This window comes from Bos taurus, chromosome 26, assembly GCF_002263795.3.
Source record: "Bos taurus isolate L1 Dominette 01449 registration number 42190680 breed Hereford chromosome 26, ARS-UCD2.0, whole genome shotgun sequence".
NCBI lineage: Eukaryota > Metazoa > Chordata > Mammalia > Artiodactyla > Bovidae > Bos > Bos taurus.
Window position 1 is genome coordinate 15,900,153 of NC_037353.1, and position 13,653 is coordinate 15,913,805.

The 13,653-nt window shown below is 39.2% G+C and overlaps 1 protein-coding gene and 1 long non-coding RNA gene across 9 annotated transcripts in view; both read left to right on the forward strand.

Annotated features, from left to right (window-relative positions):
• Positions 1-13,653, forward strand: part of TBC1D12 (TBC1 domain family member 12) — a 119,272-nt gene that overhangs the window by 22,966 nt on the left and 82,653 nt on the right. The gene's annotated exons all lie outside the window — the stretch shown is intronic.
• The window catches only part of LOC132343941 (uncharacterized), a 40,615-nt gene continuing 26,962 nt past the window's right edge, over positions 1-13,653 (forward strand). Inside the window, exon 1 of the long non-coding RNA XR_009492966.1 lies at positions 1-13,653. This exon is cut by the window's right edge and continues 16,107 nt beyond it. This is a non-coding gene — a long non-coding RNA (uncharacterized lncRNA).

Consider the following 13,653-nt stretch of genomic DNA (forward strand, 5'->3'; position numbering starts at 1 on the left):
CGCAGGCTACGCCGGGGATCGGGGCGGGCTTGGGGCCGGGAGCGGGCGGAGCGCGACGTGAGGGCAGCCTCAGAGCGTGGCTCTCGCTGGCGTTAGGATTGAGCTTTGATTTGTCACAGGAGGGACCAGGAACTAGGTCTGCATTGTGTTGTGCGTCTGGATCGGAGAAGTTGTGAGCGCGGGGAGCCAATCTTGGTGCTTCCCTGAGCCGGACGCTGTACCTGCCATTCACATTTGGTTTCTATGAATTTAGGCCAGCGTGCTAGTGCCATATCTACAGTTTTGCCTCTTCCGGAGAAATAGACAGCCTTCTTCGTCCGCGTGTACTATACTGTTAGGATTTAGGGGCGGGTGGCGGTGCGGGGTGTGTGTGTACAGATGCGGTTGTGAAAGAGAAAGAGAAGTCATTTTCAGAGCTGTCTCTTTGCGTGGAGTCTAAACCCATTCAAGTAGTTTGGGAATTACTGAAATTAGAGGTGGCTGAGTTTCATAGCGTTTAACAGCCTGTTTCAGGGGCCTTTATTAAAATACTGTCAGTTTAGTATTTAAAATTTGATCCAGCCTTTAAAACCAAATTACTATGGCGCTTTATCTAGAAAAATCCCTTTTTCCCACTTTTGCTAGATAGACCTATACTTTTTTCCGGCAACTTCTGTTAATTTTTTATGGTGTCGTATATGTGATTTGACCTGCTAGTCTTGAAGTTAAATTGTGGTGCTGGACATTGCAAGTTTCTCAGTGGGACGTTGATAGGGATACATACGTCGTTAGAAAATACTCATATTAATGCACCGTAGTAACAAAGCAGTTTCCTGTGAGTCAGATTTTGACACGCTTTTTTTTAAGTCTCTAGACAAATAGGAAAATATTCCCAACTTGGAAAACCCTCCCTTTCAAAGTTCTTTCTCCTTTCTTCTGTGTTTTTGTTCCCTTTTCAGGGATCATGACAAAAACCAGAAATAAAGAAACAAGTAATGAGTCTCAGATTTGAGAGGATTATACAATTAGTGTGCATATTTGTAGACTCACAGACAGAGTTTTCTGATTGAAATTAGTGTTTCTTATTCCCTTTTCTGCTCTATTAACTGTTGTTTAAATCAAGATTGGGGAAATCCTAATTATGTTTTAGTCATTGTGTGCTTAGTTGCTCTGTGGTGTCCAACTCTTTGTGACCACAGACTGTAGCCCACCAGGCTCCTTTGTCCATGGGGATTCTCCAGGCAAGAATACTGGAGTGGGTTGCCAGTGCCCTCCTCCAGGGGATCTTCCCAAGCCAGGGATCAAACCCAGGTCTCCTGCATTGCAGGCAGAGTCTTTACCAGTTGAGCTACCAGAATCTTTACCAGCTAGCTGAGCTATCAGAGAAGCCCTGTTTTACTCGTAGGGCAACATATATAGTAGTGAAATGTGCATTTGTCCCTCAAATTATGCAAAGATCTATGCAAAGAGACATACTTAAAGCTAGTAGTGGCAATATTTTTAAAGCTCTTAAGGTGTGTGAAGCTTGTAGGTTTTTTTTTTTTTTGTGGAACTTGTGGGTATTTATTGGTCATGTTTTGATGTCAGGTATCAGGCAGTTTTAGATTTGAACAGGGCTTTGGAGAGCATAGCTAGTTGACATTCATATGGCTTAGTTGATGTTCATATGATACACTTTTCATGTGTATCAGAACACTGAGTGTAAAGTCAGTAAACTTAGGTCCCCTGAAGTTAATTTCTCTAAGCTTTGTTTTTGAGATATGAATGTCAAGAGTCTAAGCATCATTGCTTCCTTCATATAACATTCTTGGGAAAGGACAGAATCAGACATTAGGACTATTTTTATGTTAACCTTTAGTCAAAACCTTAACTAATGCTGAACACCTTCAAGGCAAAGACTATGACCTTCATTTTTGAATCTAAAATATCTAGTGTTGTATAAAGAATCCCATTCAGATTGTGTTGAAGTGACAACTTTCATGGACTCTCCCTCTTTTACTGTTCTCTAGGTAGTGTAATTTTGAACAAATCTTCTATTTCCAAAAAGAATAATCAGAAATTTTCTCTTCTGCCTACAACCTAGGAGTGTTTTTCTTCCCATAAACAGTTGTCAGCTAATGGCAGAGCTGGGTTAGAAACCAGGGTTCCTGATTTTCATTCCAGGAATTCAATCATAACTTCTGTTTACCTGTGACTCTTTTCTTTCCCACCTGATTATCTAAATCTTTCCCTTCTCCTTTCCATTTCCTCTCTTTCTCTTAACTGGGTCAAAAAATCTATAACAAGAAATACTTTAAAAGACTAGTTTCATGTTTGTTTTAACCTTTTACAAATAAAGAGAGTAGACCATTTTATGGCTCTGTTTATCTGTTACTACAAAAATTTGTTCAATTAAGGCACATCATTTACAGAAGCCTCACTGAGTAGGGTAGAAATCATGTAGGAGAAAAAGGAATTTGGTCCAAGATGGGACAGTTCTCATTATCTCCTTCCTGCTTGCCCTCCCTTCTAGATGAAGTGAGTTCTATTTCAGACTCTGTTGGGAGCTTGCCTCAGCTGCACATGGGCATCTGTGTTTATAGTGACTTGATTACGGGAGCCCTAGAAGTAACATTCAGGAGAAGGAAATGGCAACCCACTCCAGTATTCTTGCCTGGAGAATCCTGTGGGCAGGGAAGTCTGGTGGGCTGCTGTCCATGGGGTCACGCAGAGTCGTACACGACTGAAGTGACTTAGCAGCAGCAGCAGCAGCATGCATTGGAGAAAGAAATGGCAACCCACTCCAGTATTCTTGCATGGAGAATCCCAGGGATGGGGAGCATGGTGGGCTGCCATCTATGGGGTCGCACAGAATTGGACAGGACTGAAGCAACTTAGCAGCAGCAGCGTAAGCAGCAGAAGTAACATTCCCTCAGGTCCTTGGCCTTTTCCTGTCTCTAAAAGTTTTGAAGTGCTAGGTGCATCCACTGCTGCCACTCTCACAACTTAGCAGTGAGAAGATGAAAGTTAAAAGACAAATCTCTTGTGTTTGTAGGCTAGCCTTTGTTTCTCAAGGGTATGTTTATTATTCTGTTCTGAAAGTGAAGTAACTTTAAACCATTTTTATGATCCTTTAAGCAAATCCATGTCGTGTTTTCAAACTAGAGTGGTTTGTTTTTTATGTATGCTCTTAATAGGTGTATTTTAAAAGCCATTTAATACTTTTGAGTATTAATACTCAAATTGAATACTTTTGTTCTGATTGCACTGGCAAAGTCACTGTTGTTTAGAAGCACTCAAGTATGTATCTGTGTCTCCTAATAGTGTTAATATATATATATATTTTTTACAAAATCTGCATGATAAATCACAAGAATTTAGTAACTTAAAAGGGCATGACTAAGGTAGGCAAAAAGTACTAAAGATTTTTTTTCCTTCTATCTGAAAGATAAACTTTATAGATTCTGGAATTTATATAAATCTTTATAGATTGATTTTATAGATTCTGGAACATAAAGATTTGTGTAGCTTACCCTGTAGTTACCAACTCTGAAACTTCCTAAATATTGCACAAAAATTTTTTTGTGAATCTCTTTTTATTATGGGTAGCTGAATAGGGAAGACTAGCAATGGTAGGCTCATTTAGTGGTTTCTTTTCACATATTGGGTGTCCCTTGTAGCTCAGCTGGTAAAGAACCCGCCTGCAATGTGGGAGACCTGGGTTCGATCACTGGGCTGGGAAGATCCCCTGGAGAAGGGAAAGGCTACCCACTCCAGTATTCTGGCCTGGAGAATCCCATGGACTGTATAGTCCATGGGGTTGCAGAGTCAGACACGACTGAGCGACTTTCACTTTCATATATAAGCAGTCTCCAATCTCCCCACTATGAAAATTGTTGAGAATGTATATTCTTTTTGTTATGATATTGAGAATTTTGAAAATTTCTGTTATAATTTTTCTTAATTTAAGATTCTCAGAAACAACAAAATCAACCATATTTTCACTACTACTCAAAATTTAGTTGATGTACGCTGCTGCTGCTGCTGCTGCTGCTAACTCGAGTTAGTTGTGTCCGACTCTGTGTGACCCCATAGACGGCAGCCCACTAGGCTCCCCCGTCCCTGGGATTCTCCAGGCAAGAACACTGGAGTGGGTTGCCATTTCCTTCTCCAATGCATGAAAGTGAAAAGTGAAAGTGAAGTTGCTCAGTCGTGTCAGACTCTTCGAGACCCCATGGACTGAGCCCACCAGGCTCCTCCGTCCATGGGATTTTCCAGGCAAGAGTACTGGAGTGGGGTGCCATTGCCTTCTCCGTGATGTACCCTAGTTGATGAAATAAATCATTATTCACCTGACTGAGCCACCATTGACTTTCGTCAGATAGGGCTCCCTTATTTGTCCTATAGTGTGTATTCTTCCCAGTCAACTAAAATAAAAGCCACAGTTTCAGGACCAGTTTCTCAAAACAAATAAACAAAAAAAAAAACCCTTCTTTAACATTTCAGTAAAGAAAAGGTAAAATATCAAACCTCTGATAAGTTTTAAAAGATTTTTATAGCTCCCCAAAGCAAACAGTTCTTTATAACAGGTGTGGTATGATTATTTAAAAGGAGAATTAAGAAATATCTTGCTCTAAACATAATTTTTTTTGTTATTACAATACTATAAAAATATTCATTAATGTGTCACTAAGGAAATTTTGTTGGATATTACTTTTATATTAGTATAATTAAAATGTGTAAAATTTTAGAAAAACTGAAAAGAATGTGTAATTAGTTGCTCTAGAATAAAAATGAGTCTTTTAAGATTTTAGAGTGTTGTGAAGCTACCCATTATAATATTAGATTGGGGAGCTAATGGCTGAAGAGTCTTTGTTTCCTTTTCTTATATCTAGCCCTTTCCCCTGCTCAGATCCAATAATTGCTTTAAAAAACCAACCAACTGCAAAATACTAGTTATCTATACCAAACCATTAGAAATCCAACAGTGATTCAAGGAGTTCATGGTTAGAGATGTAATCATCTGAATATAAATTCAGTAGAAAGTATTGGGAAACTCTAATTTTTGTGGGACTTGGTTAATTTTAATCACTCAAACATTATTTCGAAGTGCTAAACTAAACTAACATTTTAACACTAAGCCCCAGTTAGCAAAGCAGACTAATATTAACTAGGAATTAGGACTTCCCTGGTGGTCCATTGGTTAAGAATCCAGGCTTCCGTGGATTAGAGTAAGACACAGAGATTTACTTTTTATTTTATTTTTTGAGATTTACTTTTTAAGATACTTTTTTAAGAATAGGTTTATGTTTATAGAAAAGTTGCAAAGGTACTATAGAAAGTTCTGGTATATCCCTTGTCCAGTTCTCCCGTTGACAACATTACATAACTGTGGTACATTTGTCACAACTAAGCAAAGAGTTGGACACGACTGAGTGACTGAACTGAACTGAAGAATCCATCGTTTGTACATTATTACAGTTAAACTTCATGCTTTGTTTAGCATAGAGTTATTGACTAAAAGAGCCTTCCCAGGTGGTTCAGTGGTAAAGAATCTGCCTGCCAATGCAGGAGACACAGGAGACTCAGGTTTGATCCCTGGGTTGGGAAGATCCACTGGAGAAGGAAGTAGCAACCCGCTCCAGTATTCTTGCTTGGAATATTCCATGGACAGAGGAGCCTGACTGCCTACAGTCCATGGGGTCACAGAGAGATAGACACAACTGAGCACGCGTGCACCACACCTTTATTGTTGGCTGTAAGACTTTTATTTGGGAAGCTATTGTGTTTTACTGTAAAATCAGAGCTGTTTAAAGTAGAAGGAATTTTAGGAGTCACTTTATTCATTCTTTAATACTCTATGGAAAATCAGGGTTAGCTTCTATTTGCTAGCCATCACTTAGTAAGATGGTATTAATTTAGTATTGGAAATGAACTAGACATAGTAATGAGTTTAAGTGATCTAAAAGCAATGTTTTTTAAAGCTTTTCAGATTATTTGGATTTAACAACCAGTACCCATTTGCCTCTGGAAAAAAAAAGTCAAGTATATTTTAATTTTACATAATTTCATATTTTTATAAAATTATTTTAATATGTCTTTCCTTTATATATTTTTTGATTCCTAAATTATTCCTGTATTCCTAATTATTTCTTATACCTAAGAAAGGTAGGGTTTATTTTTATTTTATAGCTATTTGCCCAGAGACAGAGAGTTAATTAAAAAAAAATCAGAACTGGGCATAGGTATGATTCCTGGGGTTTGAAGCTAATACATTGATTTCTGTGAATTATAAGAAGTTTATGAATGAAAACATAGCTTTTGATGTAGTGAAAATACTCTTGTCTTGAGAAATAAGAAACTTGACTTTTGTCCTGGGTAGTTTCTTTTCTTGTATCATTAAACAATTTATGTGATCTTGGGCAAATTACTAAATTTCTTCACTTCACTTTCCTCATCTATGAAATTTAGAGATTCAGAGTACCTTTCAGCTCCAATACACTATGATGTTGTGTGATTCACTTGCACTCACTGTTGTAATAAACCTCAAATATTTGTTGGCTAAATACTACATATGTGAATTGAATTGAGTTAAAGAGAATGCTTTTTTAAAAAACAGCATGATTTTTCATCTGTAAAATGAAAAAGTTGCCAGGGATAGAAATACCCCTTCAACTCTAAATTCTGTCTTGAACGTTTTTTTGGTAAAGGCCTAACTCTGCCTGAGAGTAATCATGCTAAACATCAGTCTCAACATCAGTGATCTTTGTTTAGTGTCTCATAAGCATCTCATAAACAGACCAGCAGCTCTTTTTTTTTTTCTTTAGCAATTCTAGATTTTTTTTTTCTTTATGATTTCTTTAGAGTAGGAAAGTGAGAGAGTAAGATAATAAGTACATTCTAGTTAATCAGTGAATTGGAGTTTGATACTTTAACTTCCAGACCATGATTTTTTTCTCAAAGTTTGCCAGTGTGCCACTTTGGGGAACTGATAGCTTAGTACAATAGTCCCTAGCCTTGTTATACTGCAAATTAACCTAAAAGCACATTAAAAAAATTAGATGCTTCATAATCCATAGCCCTTAGGTGGATGGATTCAGGGGACTTGCCCTTGGCAGGTGGAATCTTTAAGCTATAGGATGGATATAGAAGTGAAGTAAAGTGAAGTGAAAGTTGCTCAGTCGTGTCTGACTCTTTGTGACCCCATGGACTATACAGTCCGTGGAATTCTCCAGGCCAGAATACTGGAGTGGGTAGCCTTTCCCTTCTCCAAGGGATCTTCCCAACCCAGAGACTGAACTCAGGTCTCCCTCATGGCAGATGGTTTCTTTACCAGCTGAGCCACAAGGGAAGCCCTGGATGGTTATAGTGTACTGCTTAAAGATGTTGATTGTGGAGTTGGACTGCTTGGGTTTCAATTAGCTTGTTGTTGTTTTATAGTCACTACGTTGTGTCCGACTCTTTGTGACCCCATGCACTGCAGCACACCAGACTCATTTGTCCTCCACCATCTCCCAGAGTTTGTTCAAATTCATGTCCATTGATTCGATGATGCTATCTAACAGTCTCATGACAACCTACTCCAGTGTTCTTGACTGGAGCATCCCATGGACAGAGGAGCCTGGCAGGCTACAGTCCATGGGGTCGAAAAGAGTCTGACATGACTGAAGTGACTGAGCATAGGCACAGCACATGCCCATTGAGTCAGTGGTGCTGTCTAACCATCTCATCCTCTGCCTCCCCCTTCTCCTTTTGCCTTCAATCTTTCCTAGCATTAGGGTCTTTTCCAACGAGTTGGCTCTTCCCATCAGGTGGCCAAACTATTAGAGCTTCAGCTTCAGCATCAGTCCTTCCAATGAGTATTTACAGTTGATTTCCTTTAGGGTTGACTGGTTTGATCTCCTTGCAGTCCAAGGAACTCTCGGGAATCTTCTCTAGCAGTTCAAAAGTATCAATTCTTGGGCACTCAGCCTTCTTTATGGTCCAACTCTCACATCTGTACATGACTACTGGAAACACCATTGCTTTGACTATACAGACCTTTGTCAGCAAGGTGATGTCTTTGCTTTTTACTATACTGTATAGGTTTATCATAGTTTTCCTTATAAGAAGCAAGTGTCTTTTAATTTCATGGCTGTAGTCACCATCTGCAGTGATTTTTGGAGCCCAAGAAAATAAAATCTGTCACTGATTCAACTTTTTCCCCAAATGTTTGCCATGAAGTGATGGGACCAGATGCCATGATCTTAGTTTTGTTTTGGTTTTTTTTTTTTTGTTTTCAAAAATATTTTTTTTTTTCCCTTAATAGCTTTGTATATTATCTTTTTTATATTTTATTTTATTTTTTAACTTTACAATATTGTATTGATTTTGCCATATATCAAAATGAATCCACCACAGGTATACATGATCTTAGTTTTTTTAATGTTGAGTTTCAAGCCAGCTTTTTCACTATCCTGTTTCACCCTTATCAAGAGGCTATTTCCTCTTCACTTTCTGCCATTAGAGTGGTATCATCTGCATATATGAGGTTGTTGATATTTCTCCTGGCAATCGTGATTCCAGCTGGTGATTCATTCAGTCCGGCATTTGGTATGATGTACTCTGCGTGTATGTTAAATACGCTGGGTAAAAATATACAGCCTTGTCATACTCCTTTCTCAATTTTGAACCAGTCAGTTGTTCTGCATCTGGTTCTAACTGTTTCTTCTTGACCCACATACCAGTTTCTCAGGAGACAGGTAAGGTGATCTGGTATTCTCAACTCTAAGAATTTTCCACAGTTTGTTGTGATCCACACAGGCAAAGGTTTTCTTGTAGTCAATGAAACAGAACTAAATATTTTTCTGAATTCCCTTGCTTTCTCCATGTTGGCAGTTTGATTTCTGGTTCCTGCCTCTTCTAAACAGAGTTGTTACATTTAGCTTGAAGACCTTTGAGCATAACCCTGCTAGCATGTGAAGTGAGCTCAGTTGTATGATAGTTTGAACATCTTTGGCATTGGCCTTCTTTGGGATTGGAATGAAAATTAGCTTACTAGCTGTGTACTTACAGATAGGTAACTTGACCTCTCTGGACCTTAGACAACTCGTCTGTAAAATATGGGTCATAACGATAGCTATCTCATGGGATTGTCATGAGCATTAAATGAGATAATACGGCAAATGCCTTGTATTTATTATGTGGTGTATAGTGACGACCCACATCTTATTATTCAGAGTACAGGAGACTGCCACAATCCCTTTCCCAACTCCCTCACTGAAATTACTGGTTTAAAAAAAGGGAGAGCCCGAGATGAATTTTTTGTGTACTCACTAAAGAAGCATTGCACAATTTGTGTAGTAGATTTTATTTTTTTAACTTATTTATTTTAGTTGGAGGCTAATAATTTATAATATTATAGTGGTTTTTGCCATACATTGATATGAATCAGCCATGGGTTTACATGTGTTCCCCATCCTGAACCCCCCTCCCACCTCCTTCCCCATCCCATCCCTCTGGGTCATTCCAGTGCACCAGCCCTGAGCACCCTGTCTCATGCATCGAACCTGGACTGGTGATCTGTTTCATATATGATGATATACATGTTTCAATGCTATTCTCTCAGATCATCCCACCCTCGCCTTCTCCCACAGAGTCCAAAAGACTGTTCTATATATCTGTGTCTCTTTTTTTCTGTCTCACATATGGGGTTATCGTTACCATCTTTCTAAATTCCATATACATGCATTAGTATACTGTACTGGTGTTTTTCTTTCTGGCTTACTTCACTCTGTATAATAGGCTCCAGTTTCATCCACCTCATTAGAACTGATTCAAATGTATTCTTTTTAATGGCTGAATAATATTACCATTGTGTATATGTACCACAGCTTTCTTATCCATTCGTCTGCTGGTGGACATCTAGGTTGCTTCCACGTCCTGGCTATTATAAACAGTGCTGCGATGAACATTGGGGTACATGTGTCTCTTTCAATTCTGGTTTCCTCCGTGTGTATGCTCAGCAGTGGGATTGCTGGGTCATATGGCAGTTCTATTTCCAGTTTTTTAAGGAATCTCCATGTGTAGTAGATTTTAAAACAGTTTGTATTTGGGATTGGATGGGTGTTAAAATGGACTCTGGTGTAATGATACAGGATTTTTAGAAGTCTTGAAGCTTTGCCTAAAAAGCAAGTCTGAGAAGGAACTGAAAGGAGAGAATGTTGATAAAGATTAAAATATTTGTATCTTTTGTTATTTTAAGGACCTTATATAGAACGGAGAAGGCAATGGCACCCCATTCCAGTACTCTCGCCTGGAGAATGCCATGGACGGAGGAGCCTGGTAGGCTGCAGTCCATGGAGTCGCTAAGAGTCGGACCTGACTGAGCGACTTAACTTTCACTTTTCACTTTCATGCATTGGAGAAGGAAATGGCAACCCACTCCAGTGTTCTTGCCTGGAGAATCCCAGGGGCGTGAGAGCCTGGTGGGCTGACGTCTATGGGGTCACACAGAGTCGGACAGGACTGAAGTGACTTAGCAGCAGCATAGATAGGGAAAGACACTTTTTAAGTTTAAATTCATGAGCCTTTTAACCTGGCTTGCTCATATATTTTATACTTAGTATGTTGTGGTGGGAAAGCTATGGGGAAATGTGGAAACATTGGAAGATTTTGAAGTGATACATTTGTTACCCATCTCTAAATGTATTATTCAGAAAGGGAAAGCCAAACTTATTTCTCTTCCTAGGAACCCTATTGGCTACATTAAAAGTTGTCCCCAGGGAGTTCTGACTGCTTGTTGCTTAGACCCTACTACAGTAGTTATTGAACACTAGTGTTGAAAACTGGGCTTTCCAGGCAGCTCTAGTGGTAAAGAACCTGCCTGCCAGTGCAGGAGACATCAGATACCCAGGTTCGATCCCTCGGTCAGGAAGACCTCCTCCCTAGAGGAGGCGTGGCAGTTCACTCCAGTATTCTTGCCTGGAGAATCCCATGGACAGAGAAGTCTGGTGGGCTGTTGTCTATAGGGTCACAAAGAGTCGGACACAACTGAAGTGACTTAGCAGTAGCAGCAGCAGCAGTGTTTAAAATTACCTGTGGTGGGAGATGGGGAGGGATGTGAAGAATGCAGATTTCTTGAGCACTTTTTTTGATTCTGTAGATCTTGGGTGGGGTCCAGTAGGAATCCAAATGTTTAACAGAATTTCTCAAGTGATTCTGATGAAAGTGGTTACCACACTATAATTCGTGAAATACAGTTGACTGTTTTCAAACAGGAGTTTGAACTGCCCAGGTCCACTTACATGTGGATTTTTTTCAATAATAAATAACTACAGTCCTACACCATCCTTTGTTGATTGAATTCCTGGGTGCAGAGGAGAAAGGGATGACAGAGGATGAGATGGTTGGATGGCATCACCAACTTGATGGATGTGAGTTTAAGTAAGCTTCAGGAGTTGGTGATAGGGAAGCCTGGTGTGCTGCAGTCCGTGGGGTTGCAAAGAGTCGGACATGACTGAGCAACTGAACTGAACTGAACTGCAGATAAGAAGGGCGGACTGTAAGATTATACTGGGATTTTTGACTATGTTAGGTCCCCCTAGTCCCCGAGTTGTTCAGGTGTCAGCTGAAATTATTGATAGGCAGAGCTCTCTAGGTAGTAACTAAAAGAAGGTACAACATACATTTAAAGCTTAGATTGCTTTACTTAAAATTGGGTCATATTGAGGTATTATGTAATTGATGAGTATAAATAGAGATATAGGAGAGAAGAGATATAAGTACAAATATAGAAGTATTTTACTAACTTTCACTAGATTAAGAAGCTATCTCTGCATAATTAAAATCCTGTTTTCCTTTTTATTAGTGGGAAAGTTCTTTTACTTTCACTTTATGTGGTTTTAGATAGTCGTACTTACATGTTCTGTGAAACACTTGAACTCAAAAAACTTTACTCAGGTCTCTTTAACATGGAGTTAGAACTTTACTTCTTATTTATAGTTTATCAAAAAGGGCATTAATTTCCCTTCCTTCTGCTGAGTAGTTGTAATTCTTTTCCATGCCTTTAAGAAAAAATTCTGCATGTTGCATGTGGCTTATTCCCCTCCAGAATTTGCTGCTTCAGCCTTTCTTGCACTTCTTATTTCTGTAGCCAAAACAAGAAAGAGAGGGAAACCCATGTGACTGTCTGGCTTTTCAGCAGGCTCTTTCCTGCGATTAAGAGAAGTTTACCTAGGAAATCAAGCCACAAGTTACATTCCTACTTAGGGCTAGTTTAAGAGTTAACTTGGTAATGTGTTTAATTTTTAATTTACCCTTGAATTTGCTTTTCAGTTTCTTTTTAATTTAAATTTGATTTTGGGTTTCTTGGTTAAAAAAATACTTCCTTCTGTCTCTCTCTAACCTCACACAGATGAAAACATTTTAAGTTTGGAAATGAACATGATAGTTTTGAAATCGAATTCTATGCTGTGTTCTCATATTTTCCCCAATACTGTAATATACAACTACATTATTTAGAATTTCCAAATGTGGTTTTCATCTAGACTGTTTGTAGTCATTTTCTAGTCAAGTAGGCAAACTGCTTTTCTTTTGCTGTCCAAGGAAAAAGTTCTTCAAAGACCACAACACTGTATTGATTTTTGTTGTTGTTGTTAGAAAAACATAAAATGCTCATTTGCCTCCTTTCTAAACACAGCACAGGGAGAACAAAATACACTAAAGATAAATACTTTGTTTTTACACATTCCAGTTCAGGTAGTAAGAAAGGAGACAAAATTGGGAAGGTGTGGGGGTTTCACTAGAGACAAGAGAAACTGTTAGAGAATGAATTTGAAGAGGTTTGTGCAGAAAAAATTGCTGGAGAGAATAAGTGTTAGCTGGAAGTTAGCTCTGTACTTTGGTCTGTGGGCTTCAGAGTATTACCACAGGTTATTTACATATTTATTTTTCTGTTCTGCTTACATCAATGCCCCAGATGCTTCTGGCAACTTCTTAAAGGTAGTTGTTGTGCCTCTTCCTTTTAACTTCCCTAATATCCCCATCCTGGGGCTTCCCAGGTCGCTCAGTGGTAAAGAATCCACCTGGCAACGCAGGAGCCACAGGAGATGCAGGTTCAGACCCTGCACTGGCCACCAGAAGAAATCAGTTCACTCCAGTGTTCTTGCCTAAAATTCCATCAACAGAGGAGCCTGGTGGGTTACAATCCATAGGGTCACAGTCAGACACAACTGAACAACTAAGAACCTTCATAGCTTCTTAACAGGTTATGTCTTGCAAAAGAAATATTTTTTTAATGACAGATGGTATCAGTTCAGTTCAGTCGCTCAGTCGTGTCCGACTCTTTGCAACCCCATGGACTGCAGCACGCCAGACCTCCCAGTCCATCACCAACTCTCGGAGTTTACTCAAACTCATATCCATTGAGTCAGTGATGCCATCTAATCTTCTCATCCTCTGTCATCCCCTTCTCCTCCCGCCTTCCATCTTTCCCAGCATCAGGGTCTTTTCAAACTAGTCAGCTCTTCGCATGAGGTGGCCAAAGTATTGGAGTTTCAGCTTCATCATCAGTCTTTCCAATGAATATTCAGGAATGATTTCATTTAGGATGGACTGGTTGGATCTCCTTGTAGTCCAAGGGACTCTCAAGAGTCTTCTCCAAACCCACAGTTCAAAAGCACTAATTCTTGGGCGTTCAGCTTTCTTTCTAGTCCA